A 14,258-nucleotide genomic window follows, 5' to 3' on the forward strand; every position below is an offset into this window, starting at 1 on the left:
GCACTAGTTTGCTTTTGTAGCTGCGTTCCACTGAAAGCAATTTGGGGAGGAAAACTGGCTTGTTTGGCTTATACTTCCAGGTCACAAGCCATCATTGGGGCAAGGCAGGGCAGGAACTCAAGCAGGAGCAGAGGTAGGAACCATGAAGGACTGGCTGCTTATTGGCTCACTCCCTCTGGCTTGCTCAGTTCCCGTTCTTAAATAGACCAGGCCCACTTAGGGATGCTAGCGCTCACAGTGGGTTGAGATCTTCTATATCAATTAGAAATTACAAAAAAATGCCTCACAGACATACCAACAGGCCAATATAATGTGAGCAATTCCTCCACTGAGGGTTTTCCCCAAGTGACCCTGGGCTGTGTTGAGTTGGCAGCTGAAGCCCCATGTCACAGGCTATGGGCATGTACTTCCTCATCCAGTTTCATCTTATGTTTTTGTTGTGTTTCCTTTGCACCTTTGGGAGCACCCGCCAATTAGAGGTCTATTTCTCCTCACGGGTATTCTATTAATTAAATAAACTTCAGCCTTGAAGTGGATGCTAGCTTCACCGTGCTCCAGAACGCCGAGGGAAGTCAGGCGGTCTCTTGCCTCTTCATTTTCCACTCCTTATTCTTACCTCTCAGCAAATCTCACGGAACATCCACGAAGCCCAGTTTTTCCCTGGGTCTGGTCTGCAGCGCTAAAACCCTTGATGGCCTGCTTCCTTCAGACTGAAAACTTGCACTGCTCATTTGACAGCATGGGGCTAAAAATCCAGATCCACAGCTGCCCCGCCTGGACGCGCAGCCTCAGTGAGCGCTGGCACCTCGGCAACATCAGGCTGCAGGTATTTGCCAAATTGAGGGGTGAAAACTAAATCGCTCTGGAAACACTTGGCTATAATCTTTATAGATTTATGTCTCTGAACAAGGGCAAGCTGATTCTAGTCTCTAGGAGGAAGTAGCATAAAAAATACTCCTGAGCCGTTAGTAGGTTGGTGGAAATCAGTCTCCCAACTGAATGACTTCTGAATTTGAACTGGGGGGGGGCGGGGGGGGGAGAAGAGGAAAAGCTAACTGCTTTGGATCAAGAGATGCTTGTATGCTTGTGGCAGATATGGGAGTCCTTCAAGGCTACCCCGGGGCCAAAAGGGGTGCCTAAGAGGGCTAACATGCAGGGTAGGAAGCATGGGGGCCCAAGTTAGCTAATCTCACAATCCCATTCTGAATTTTCACACACAAAAAATGGGACTAGACCCACAGAATATTAAATATATTTACTAAGCATCTCTATGGAGTAAATATGGAAATACCAAATAGCATGCCTGGCCCCACTCTGAAGGCTGAGACAGAGACAGGGTAAAGTTCTTTCACACGCTTATGTCCCACCACAGACGGCATTCCTGACTAGCAAGTATGTGTGTTCGTACAGAGCGTCCCGTTCAGAACTACAGAGGGTCCCTGGTGAGATGGTGTCTCTCAGGCAATGTTTAGCTGCCTAAAGTCTTGGTTGTGTGAAAACGGGAATGTTAGAAAATTGAGAAATACGAGCAAAGCAGGTGAAAGGCACACTAGGAAGTAAGCTAAAATGAGGTGACCTTATAAATCAATCATGCGACTTCTTAGCCATCGAGAGTCTCTTTGTCAGTCATTCTTATAAGCCTTAATGGGACACAGATGCAGAATCAATCTGCGAAAGATGGCAGCATTCAGTTGAAAACCTACAGAGGTAGCTTTCCATGATGGCAAAACTGAGGGCTTCACAACTGTAGACATCACATCTTTTAAAAAATTACAACTCAGTTCCCACTAATACACAGAGTACCAAAACAAACAAACAAACAAACAAATAAAAGCAAGGTAGGAAAAATAAATTCAAGCAATATCTAGTAAATTTCCATAGACTATATTGTCTTTCAACCTAAAAGTGGGGTACGCTCAGTGTTCTGTTCTGTTAGTGTTCTGTTGTTAGGAGGGCTGTGACTGAATTACTTCATATCAGTATCGGTGGACAAAGCAAGAAAGCAAACAAAACAATGGAAGAAAAGGAACGTCTAGAATTTTCTAGATGAACACATGTATGTGCATGTGCATTAATGCATTAACTCACAAAAGCATTGAATATTCACTCAAAGACAATTTGATGTTAAGTTTATTAAAATATCTCAGTATAGCCTCAAAAGGTTATCTACTTAGACGATCTAACTTCAAAACTTTAACCTTAATTGCTTCATTTCCCAAGCTAATCTTCTAAAGATCCTCATTGAATTTGGATTTATGTTGAAATTTTTGGCATGTTGTATTATTTATAATCCACTCTGTAGCCTTGTTTCCTAGGCAACACTCCACATGGGCCCTCTCTGCCTTTCTTTTTTTCTCACACCTGGTACTTCCTACAGAAAATCTACCTCTCATCTCTGCCCTGGGCCTAGTAGCCTCACCTCACTCCCAGAACTCTTAGTATCTGTCACATGCTAGTGTTCTTTAAACAGTGTGTCCATCAAGAACATGAACTATACCATCTCTGAGGCTATAGAGGATATGGCTCCTTGGAAGTGGAAAAGAGTCTCTCATTCAACTGAACAGAATTGCATCCATGGGAAGTGGAAAAAAAAGTCACTCGTTCAACTGAACAAAATTGCATATATTATATTACCATATGCAGATGGCTCAGAGCTACCTGGCTGGAGTGGAAGCTGAGATGGTTCTCCTGCCCCCAGACAAGTCTGTACTCGAGTGGGTTATGTGTCAGCATGATACCTGTCTTCCTTAGAAGATTCAGAGGATGGGGATGGAGTGCAAGCAGAGCTGGCAGACTTTCTTCTCTGTGTGTCGGCTTTGTATTTTGCCCTGCAAATTCTCTCCCTGCTCTCCCAGCCCTGTGCTATCTCAGCACACATGCAGAACATACCACAGCAGAGCAACCAACTATCCCACAGACCTACTCATAGTTGGAGTGTGGGAGAGCCTTTAGGAGTGACTGTCACAGGAGGAACTTGCTTTAGATGGAGGGCCATGGGTTAGGTACTTTTAAGAGCCAAACTGGTTGAAGGTAGGCAAAGAGCATCGATATCTGGGTATTTTTAAAACCACCAAAACAACACTGACTTCCATATTCTGCTTCATGGTTGTTAATTTGGATCCGCTGACTTAGAATTTTGATGAAAACCCTCCAAAATTGTCCCTGGAACTCCATTATAGGAATTTGAATAGAAACTCTTGGATGAAGTTTCTTCAGACAGAATTGGACAGACCAGCTTCTCGCAGACAGGAAGATTAGATTATGGTGACTAAGCATACCCTCCAATGGGTAACATGTCAGAGGTTAGGGGCTCTGGCTCTTAGTATGGGGAGGTCCAACTATGTTGGTTCTGGTGTTTGTTTATCCTGTGCTCTCTATATGGGCCAGCTTTCATAACCCTAGCAGGGGATAGATACTGGGATTGAGAAATGGACTTGACTGTTGCCCCACAAGGACTTCATGGAACAGTAAAGGAAGACACATCTATACTGAGAAGCATGTTGAAGTGTTGCCTGTGGGCTCTAAAGAAGGAAGTAGTCATGGCAACTGGGGGATGCTCAGGGTAAAAGCCTATATGGGTAAACACAGAAAGGAATCTCTACAGATGAACATATAGGTATTTCCTTAGGAGTCCAGGGCACAGACATGGATGCTGAGAGCAGTCACTGCCATGAATGTCTTAGAAAAATGTGGACAGGCATGACTATGAGTTTTTCAGGGCTTGTGAGATATAGAAGAAGGACAAAACCAATGGAACCTAGATGGAGAGAGGCCTCAAATGTCAGGCTAAAGAAGCTGAGTTATACTAAAAACACTAAGTACTTGAAGGTGTGGCACAATGATTTATTGTGATTACTACTTTGTGTTTCTTATTTATTACTACCCAGCTTGCCCATTACTGCTCAGGAGACACTTTGAAGTTTTCTTTTCCCTCATCTTGGAGCTATGGTACAGTTAAAGGAAAGATATTGGAAGAGCTGCAGGGTGTGTGTGTGTGTGTGTGTGTGTGTGTGTGTGTGTGTACATAGACGCTGCCATTAAGGTGTGGAATATGGAGAGGGAAGAGAATATTATTTCAGGTAGGGAAGGAGACAGAAGATCAGAAGATTGTAGTCCATCAGAAGTTGGGGACATAATCCTGGTGTCTGGAAAGCAAGAACTTGCAAGGTGACTCAGAAGGCGTGCCTGCACAGGGCTCCTCCTCAGTACTTCCTCTGGTACAAGTGCAGTACCAAGTTCCACACTTCAGGAGCCATGTATGTGTGGAAAAGGTGTCTTCCTCGTGGAGCCATGGCAGATGGGATACTACAAGCTGCCTTCATTTTCTGGGCTCTGCATATATTTCATGAGTACTTAGAATTCTCTGGAGAGAAAAAGACCTTCCTTGAGGATTGTGAATGAACCTCCTGCCTGCTAAGAATGGGAGTTTTGATTTAATGGAGTTTTTAAAGTGAGTTTTTCAAGCAATAAAGTTTACAGAGTAAGATTATTTTACTCGAAATATGTGTTTTGTAGAGGAACATAACATGATTAGAATTGTATTTTGTAGACATAGTATTTGAGAAAATTCACCACGCGTCCATTAACTTTATTGCAATTAAGAATTGTATCTTTCTATATGTTAATAAATAGGAGAAACAGAGAAAGTGTTCACAAAGAAAGAGAATGTTCATTTTAAGAGGATAAAACAAGAAGCAGTGTGTGTAATCCCAGTACTAGAGACACTAAGGTAGAAAAATGGTAATTTCAGGTCCAGCCTGATCTACATAGCAGGACCCTGACCTCCAGGGAGAAGAGTGGCTGAAATGGCACATCTTTATTTCTTTTTTCCCCTTTTACTAAAAAATAGATTTTTTTCTCACATAGTGCATATTTCCAATTAAAATGTTAACAACAGTAGTTTATACCAGAACACATGGAGTTGGATTGGTGATACTGCGTCTGTATTTTGTAGATTTATGGTCACATGATGCTCTTCTGAAAATGTGCCTTAACAGACATAGGTATCTGCTTGCTACAAAGCCTGACTATCTGCATTCATGCCCAGAACTTACAAGTTGTCCTCTGACCTCCTGCACACATGGCATACATGGTATACACACACACACACACACACACACACACACACACACACACACACACGTTAAAAAATTAAGGAGAAACAGATAGACAGCTGAACACTGTCACCAGTATACAGTATCCCCAGTATACTCAGTAGTAAAACATGGCCCATCCTTAGAACATCAGTATATGGCTGCTACCCACCCTGTCCACATCCTTCAATCTTGTAGATACCTATGTCCTTTAAGGCCCATTTGTAGAATAGCATCATGTAATCATAGATCTACAAAAAAAAAAAACAAAAAAAAAAAAAACAAAAAAAAACAAAAAAACAGAGAGAGAGAGAGATAGAGAGAGAGATAGAGAGAGACTGAGACTCAGTATCTGTTCTGGTATAAACCACTATTGTTAACATTTTAATTAGCACCATGTGAGAAAAAATATATTTTCAATAAAAAGGAAAAAGAAATAAAGAATGATAGAGGAAGACCCCGTACATGTACACACAGAATCTTTATTCACATTTGGAAAAATAAATATGAACTGTCAAAGATACTAAATTTTCTTAAGGAATTTATTTGTCTAACATGAATAGAATACCACTATATTCTAGACACTCTGCTAAGACCTGCCTTAGATAGATCCAGTGATTAGGAAAAATATATGTAAGTCAACATTCTGACTGTATGTATGCATGAGGCCTGCAACAGGTGTCTATATTTTCTTTAGAGTGTCTGCTCTCACAGGAGCCGTTCCTCTGAGACTTTTCCTTTCTTTCCTTTGTGCTGACCTTGGAAGACATGATTTTGAAGCAAAATGAAACACTCTAGTTTTTATTTATCATATCTGGTGTATATCTAAATGGAAGGGTCTTGGGAGCTGACTTTTAGCAGAAAGCGGCTATCAGCTTTGCAGCCATCTCAAGCCATATGCCCTGACATGAGACTTGTTTTTTAACAGCCTACAACAGCTGAAGCACACTCTGATATCCCACATATCTTGTTTTGCTGTTTAGTGCCCCCAGCTGCAAGGTGCACGTGGTATTCACGCCTGCAAAGCATGCAGTTCACGTGCTGTCCACATGCTACCCACACCATACATGCCTGTAAGGTGCACGTGGTATCCAAGCCTGCAAGGCGAATGGTGCACGTGCTATCCTCGTGCTATCCACGCTATACATGCCTGTAAGGCTTACGTCATATCCACACCTGCAAGGCATGTGGTATTCATGTGCCTACAAGGCATGTGGCAAAAGTGTATAAATACCCCAGATTTCCCTTCATGAGAGAGAATACAGGAGAGAATATGGGAGACAATGAGAGAGACAATACAGGAGAGAGAGACACACACAATAAACGAGACTTGAGACTTGATCAGACCCTCTGTCTTGTCTCCATTCTTCGCATCACCTGCCTCTCTCTCTCTCTCTCTCTCTCTCTCTCTCTCTCTCTCTCTCTCTCTCTCTCTCGCTAGACCTGGACCTGTGGGACAGAGTGGGCCGTTACAGTTTGGCTGCCCAACGAGGGGCAGCTTGGGCGTTACAGAAGGGTCACCAATTTAATTATTTCTTTGAAGAATTTGGAAATAGGTTCAAGAAACGGTCTGTGTTTTTCTCTCTCACATCAATGTTTTAGTAAATTATTTCTATGAATTTTGCCAGAACTTTCTAAATTTTTGTGTAAAGTTATTCAAAACCTCAGTAACTGCTCTGTCTGTTATGGCGGCTCCAGTTTCATTCCTAACATAGGGGAGTCGTGCTTTAGCTTTGTCACGCAACAGTTTTATCAACTCAGTTAGCAACCCTGTCAATCAACAAGATTTGGTTTCATTAGTTCTTTTCATGTTTGACTTTATTCCATTAAAATGAGCCCTTATCTTTATGGTTCCCTTGGGGGGGGGTTGTACGGTTAATTTCTAGTTCTTTCAGGTTTTATGGTTGCTTTGATCATTAATTTTTAACCCATCTTTAGTTCTAACACAAGAGTTTCATACTAAATATTGTGAGTACTAATGAAATTGCATCCTATATAGTTTTAAAGCTCTTGTTGGTGGTGGCATTTTTGCCACAGCATCTGAGTTCATTTGGTTGTATGGATTGAACCAAGGTCAGCACTCTTCCACGTGAGCTTTAGCTTCAGCACTGAACCTATTTGTGATCATTAATGTAAAAATCACTTTAATTTCCTTTATGATTTTTACTTTGACTCTTGAACTATTGACAAAGGTATGTCTTCATTCTTTTATATACAGAACACTTCCTAGGTGGTCAAGTGTCTTACTATAGACTTCCTGTTTTACTGTACTGTGGTCAGAGAAAAGGTTTTGAGACCCACCTTTTAGTTCATTAACTCTTTTTATATTGATTTCCACAGTGGTTGTGTCAGGATACACTCCCTCCAGCAGTGAGTCAGGACTCTACATCCACACCAGCATTCACTATGATTTCTCCTTTTGATGGTTGCCATTTTGAGTGGAGTGGGATAAAATATTAAAGCAGTTTTGACTAGCATTTCCCTGGTGGCTGAGATATAGAATATAGTTTCAAGTATTTCTTGGACATCTGCATTTCTACTTTTCAGAATTCCACAATTTCTTGGTCCATTTACTGATTTGGAAGTTTTGAGGTTTGGATCTTTAATTTGTAAAATTTGTTATATATTGTAGATGTTAGTCTCTTATCTGAGCTATAATGGACAAAAATTTCTCTCCCATTCAGTGGACTATTCTATACTTTACTGATAGTTTCCCATGCTGTATGGAAGACTTTTAATTTCTTGTGATCCCATTTATCAAATTTTGAAGTTATTTCCTATGTGATTAGAGTCTTTTCCAGAAAGTCCTTGCCTGTGGCCATATCTTGAAATGTTTTCCTAATGATAGATATTCTGTTGTTATGTTATGTTAACCAAATGTCATAGGTTCTATTTTACCAATGAAGACGTGGGAGCCAGCTGCTGCTGGCTCAGAGAGGCAGAGAAAGCACCCAGCTGAGCTTCCTCTGCAGCCATCATCCCAAAAAAGGAAGTCAAATCCATCAAACTGAATGTTCCTACTTTCTACTCTGTGTGCATCTCTTTCTCTGTCCTCCTGCCTCCCTCTTACTCTGTGTTTTTTTTTCCCCCCTGTGTTCATTGCCTCTCAACTGGTTGGTTGTTTCAACTCTTGGTCTATGGTTGGCTATTTAATTCTGTTTACATAAACAGAAAGCTCTTGGATGAAAGGCATGTTCTGGGTCTGATCCACACCACAACTATATACAGGTTCTCCGGTAAATAACACAATCTTGGGGTTCACAGTGTGATTAAATATCCTGCAACAATATTCTCTAACCGTTTTAGTTTTTCAGAATTTGCACTATAATCTTTGGTCCATTTTTTTAAATTTATTTTTGTGCAGTGTGAGAAATACGGGTCTAATTCCACCCCTCTTCCTGTGGATATCCAGTTTTCTCAGCATCATTTATCTTAAAGATTATCTTTTTGCCAATATTTATTTTTGTATGTTTGTTAAATGTCAGGTTGCTGTGGCCATGCAGGAATAATTCTGGGTCCTCTATTCTATTCAATTAATTGGAGCATGCCTGTTTCTGTGACAGGCCAATGCTTTGTTTGTCACTATGGCTCTATAACATAGTTTGAGGTCAGATACTATGGTACCTCTAGTAGTCTTCACTCTAATAAGGATTGCTTTGGTTATTTGTGGGGATTTGTGTTTTCATAAGAGTTTCAGGATTGCACTTATAATACTGTGAAGAATATTATTGATATGCATTCCATTCAATCTGTAAATTGATTTCAATAGTGCAGCCATTTCCACATTAATTCTACTAATCCATAAGCATAGATGGGATTGTCAATGTCTAACATCTGTGATTTCTTTCTTCAGTGTTGCAAAGGTTTTATTGTAGAAATCTTTCACCTCTTTGATGAAGTTTACTTCTATGTACTCTGAGTGTTCTGTTGGTTTACAAACTCTGTTGAGTGAATTTTCTTCTAATTTCATTCCTAGCATCTTTTATCTAGTGAGTTGGGTTTGTTTGCTTTCAGGGTTATTATTGATAGGGCTTGTTATTTCCCATGATTTTGTCAATTGTTTTGATTAGTTAAACAATTTGCCTTCATCCCCTACTAGTAATAGTGGTTTGTTGGTTTATTGTAAATGCCTTCTATATTTGGATATCCATTTCTATTGGAGGGTAAAACCATGCTCTCCTTTCCCCTGGCCTCAGGCTAGATGCTGTCCCTAGCCTGAGGGACCCCTCTTCCACAACTCCCAGTGGTACCTCCCGATGGCCCCTGGCCTTGTCATAGGCCTGGGACCCCCACATCCAAACCAGCTCCAGCTTCCCCACATCTCAGACTGTGTTTTCCCTTCCACCCCCAGAGCAGTATCTCAGATCTTCCCCACAGCCCTGCACCCACCCCAGCAGTGGTGTGGGATAAGCACAGTCAAACTCCCTGTGTTCAGCCTCTCCAACAGGCCATGCCCAGCAGCAGAGCGGACATGGACTGACAATTTCTTTCTCTAGAGTGGGAAATTGTCTGCTCCTTTTCATTGACTAATTATAGAAGACTTGATTCCACTTCTCCTACTCCATGATGTCTTAGATTTGGCTTCTTTAACTTATCCCAAAGCATTTAAAAGTTCAGGTTACATTCATTAATATATTTTTCTTATTTGTGACTAACTGTATTTATTTCCTTAACTTAGTCCTACATCCCTAAAATTAGTTCTTCTGATTAGTTTTGTCTGTTAGTAGTGTTCTCATTTTGTTTCTTTATTTGTTTCATTTTATTTGACTCTGTTTAAGTATCTCAATTTCCTGGATACATTTTTATTCTGTTTTTTTAAATTTCTCTCTTCATGTTACTATTATCTAGTTTGATAACTTTTTCATATAGGTCCTGAATTAATTTTTTTTACTTCATTCATCTGATTATTTGAGACTTCTTTATGATCATTGTTTGTTTGTTTTTAAAGAGGGTAAGTATTTATAATTTTTTCCTGCATGTCAGCTATCTCATTATCTCATTATTTAAGATTTCTGATATTGAAAAGTTAGTGAATTTTTGTCTCATGTTTTCTCATGGTTTTTTTTTTTGGGGGGGGGTTGCCTCTGTTGGGATAGATTTATCTACAGTTTTATTTTATTTTTGTCGCCTTTCCTCACTGTCTTTGTTTGCTTTTATGTAAATCCAGGTGAGCCGCTTCCTTCCGATGTCATCCTCAGGCAGAAAGCTTACTGCCCTACCAGTGGCTTGACAGCAGTCTGTGCTAACTGGGCCCCTGTTAGCACATCACCTGTGTCATTTTTAAGGCTCACAAGCTGTGACACTGGGGTTGTTAGTAGGGAAACTGGAATCTTTAATATTTAGAGCTAAGGTTATCAAGCACTTAAATAGTCAAGTGAGGTTGGAATACAGAAGGGGGAGACATAGTAAAGCAAAGACAAGAAGCCTTAGGATTAAAAGGGTGAGAAGTACTAGGAATCCATTGTATCTAGGGTTAGAGAAAGAAAGGACAGCTTTAAAACCCATTCCAATGAAATACCTGTTAAAACAATAGGCATTTGATTCCAGCACAAAAGTGTTAAGTGCCAAAAAATGTAAAAAATTCAAACCAAAAATTTGAATTAGAAAAAAAAGCAATAAAACATAATAGGTGACTATGTTGCCTTTGGTGGATATGCCAGGGAATGCTGCACACTTCCTGCAGTGTCCTGCAGTGCGGGAGTAGAAGGATAAGGCCACCGAGAATGTCTCTGCTTCAGAGTTGCATGCTACACTTCTGCTGCACTGTGCATTATCCATCGTTTTCAGAGTCTTTGTTGCATCTATCAGGATTCAGCACCAAGGTCTGCCTCATCACTTCCAGGTTTCCAATACAGTGCAGCTTGCATGGGCATCATCAGGGATGGGGGAAGGGTGCATGCACCATGGGTCTCTCAGCTTCAGATTCCTGCACTGGGGCTGTGCCCACTGTGCTCTCAAACCCTCTCTGGGCATTTAGAATTCAGTCTTCAAGTTGGATGTTCAGACCGTTTCTCTCCAGCTTTCTGGCAGCCAGTACCCTTGAACTCACTTTCCCAGCAGAATTCAGCTCAGTAAGAGCAACTTGGTGCAATGTGGGGCTGGGGGCTGAGGGCTGGGGGAGAATAAGCAGCTGACTTCTCTATGAGGATAACTCCATCTAATCTTATTTATGTTTTCTGTAATTTACTTTTTCTCTGATGATGGTTTTCAATCTTGGCTTTCTTCTATCTGATCTTACAGATATCGCTTCTACTCAGCCAGGACTTCATCTGCTCAAGTCTTTTGAATGTCTGCTTTGTTACTCCTTATTGTTCTTGCTCCCTATCCATATTTTTAAAGCTATCTCTTATGATTTCAACAGAATAAACATTGTTATTTATATTGGTGTCCTATGTCTTTTTTTGTCTGTTATTGCTACTCTTCTTGGTCACAAAGCAAGGATTTTTTTGGTGCTTGAATTTTATGTCTGTTGACTAATTTCCATGGAAAGATTATTTTTAGGAAATTTTTTGAGGATTATGATAGAGATGTGTTCTCTGGAGAGCATTTTCTCCTCCTCTGCCATGAACATGTGAATATGACCAGTTTTTGATTCTTTGATTTTAAAAGCATAGGGGAATCTATTTTATATTTCTTGGCAACTTAATTTGTGCTGCAAAACACAACGAGGTACATTATTTCTTGGCTGATGTGAAAGCAAAGTCACTGGGGGAGTGGTCTGCCTTTAGAAAAGATTTTCTTGTTGTGGGATAGTAGCCAGTGCCAGGAAACTTGGTAAGTTTGAGCAGATTCAGAGTCTCTAGTACCAAGCACCCACCTGAGATGGTAGGCGGCTCCCTGCTCCCTACCAGATTCCTGGTCTGGAACATGTGCCACAGTTCCTACATAGGAATCATGACCTGTGAATCGGAACAGAGTTCTCCATGCTAATGAGGTACCTAGAAGCCCTGAGGGGTCAGTCAATAAGCTTCCCTTCTCGGACATTGCTCTTTGCAAAAGGTATTTAATCTCTAGTCCTCCTGAGGAGGTGGTATGCATTTTCCACGATGATCAATAAACAGTTTGGAACCAAGAACTGTCTCTTGCATCAAGAACCGCATTGGGGAGCATGGAGAAGGCCTTCAGCTACAGAGCCACACTGCCTAAGCCTCCTGGAGAAGGCCCTTCCTGTGCTCCCAGATAACCGCTGCTCTAAGGACTTTCGCTGGAGTTCCCCTCCCCCAGTCCTGGGCATGGGCCTCCTCCATTCTTGACTCTTCCTAGACTTCCAACAGTGTCTGGATGTCCAGGAGTCTGAGAATCCCCAGGCCCAGGCTCTTCCTCAGCCCATGGGCCCACTTTATTTCCAACTCCCCATGACCCAGTGCATCTGGATATCCAGGAGTTTGGGAGCCCCCTTCCCCCCCCCCCCCAGGCTCCTCATCCCATGGCCCATGGACTCTCAACTCTTTGTTTCTGACTCCCTATGGTTTCCAGCAGTGACTGGATGCCCAGGAGCTTGGGAACCCCAGCTTCAGCCTCCCACATCTTAGACTGTGCTTTCCCATGCCCTGAGCAATCTCTTGGAACTCTGCTCTAGCCTAGCACCCAATGGGGCAGGGTAAATGCAGTCTAGTATCTCTGCATTCTGCTTACCCAAACATCCATTTCCACAAATGCAAAACCATATCTAGTAGGTTTCTACACTGGGAAGATTTAACCTGTATCCATGTACATTATGTGTAGGATTCTATGAATGCATACATGAGGGCCTATCTGCTTTAGACAGACATCAAAAATTTGGTAGAGTGGTAATTCTCTGGTTCATGTTTCAAACATCAACTATCCATGGACAAAAGTACACTCATTAATATCCCTGAATTCAAGAGAGAGGCTAAAACATTTCCATTGAACCAGAAACCTGAGACACACAAAGAAAGCAAGGATGGCTTAGGTTTCTACTGTGTCACTTATACCTTGGAGATTAGTATGGTCCCACCCACAGAGGAATTCTCTCAGCACACAACTTAAACAGTAAGCAATAAAAAATTAAGGCAAGTATTCAGCTTCTCTGCCATTTAGGAACTTATCACAGAAGGCCCTCTCTATTTTTATCCCTTGATAAATACTGAGAACATCATCGGACCCTTACTACTTGAGCTTAGTAAGTGGTGCTCTGTTGTGGTAAAGCTTTATATACAGCACTAAAACTCTAGCCAGCTGAAGATACTGGTCACTACTTAGCCACTGGAGAGGAAAAGGATCAGATGTTCCTTCTGCAGATATCTTCAGACCTTGCTTGTCTCCTGTGGTGGTTTGAATAGGAATGGCCCCCATAGACTCATATATGAATGCTTGGCCTATAGGGAGTGACACTATTAAGAGGTGTGGTCTCGTTGGAGTAGGTGTGGTCTTGTTGGAGGAAGTTTGTCATTGTGGGGGTGGACTTTGAGGTCTCCTATGCTCAAGCTATGGTCAGTGTGGCACACAATCCCCTTCTGCTACCTGAGGATCAAGATGTAGACCTCCCGGCTCCTTCTCTAGCACCAAGTTGGTTTACAGGCTGCCATGCTTTTTGTCAGGGTGACAACGGATCAAACCTCTGCAATTGTAAGTCAGCCTCAATTAAAATTTTTCTTTATCAGAGTTGCCATGGTCATGGTGTTCCTTCACAGCAATAGAAACCCAAACTAAGACACCTTCTGAACCAAAGAAAAGTTATACAGAACACTAGGGCTGTGCTTGGCAGCTTCCAAGAAGCTTGAGCCTGACAATTTTAAATGGCTTTTCATTGGAAGACTTGAACAAACATCTGTTCACACCAAACAACAGATCAAAGAAGTAAAACTCATATCTAGCTTGGTGAACCAATGATTTTATTGGAATGCCTATGAGGGTACACAGTGACTCTCAGACAATGTGTCATTGAAAAGCTCCACCCCAGTGTGGGTGACAACACATGCAAACTATATCTCTGGAAGATGTCTTTTCCAGAAATTATTCATTGCTTGTAAAACATTGGGGAGAGGCCTTATGAGGCTTTTTGAGCTGCCTGAGTCCTGTAAGTTTCCTGAGTTTTATAAAATTACAACTGGGGAAGGTAACTTATAATGCTATCTACCTAGATGTGATTACTATGCCCAGTTAATAACTTCATCTGGACATACAATCAAACCAGCAATCTCA

At 41.4% G+C, this 14,258-nt stretch overlaps 1 pseudogene; it reads left to right on the forward strand.

Annotated features, from left to right (window-relative positions):
- Positions 1 to 739: 739 nt before the first annotated feature.
- The window catches only part of LOC117694005 (small ribosomal subunit protein eS17 pseudogene), a 32,313-nt pseudogene continuing 18,794 nt past the window's right edge, over positions 740 to 14,258 (forward strand).

Source organism: Arvicanthis niloticus, chromosome 1, assembly GCF_011762505.2.
Source record: "Arvicanthis niloticus isolate mArvNil1 chromosome 1, mArvNil1.pat.X, whole genome shotgun sequence".
NCBI lineage: Eukaryota > Metazoa > Chordata > Mammalia > Rodentia > Muridae > Arvicanthis > Arvicanthis niloticus.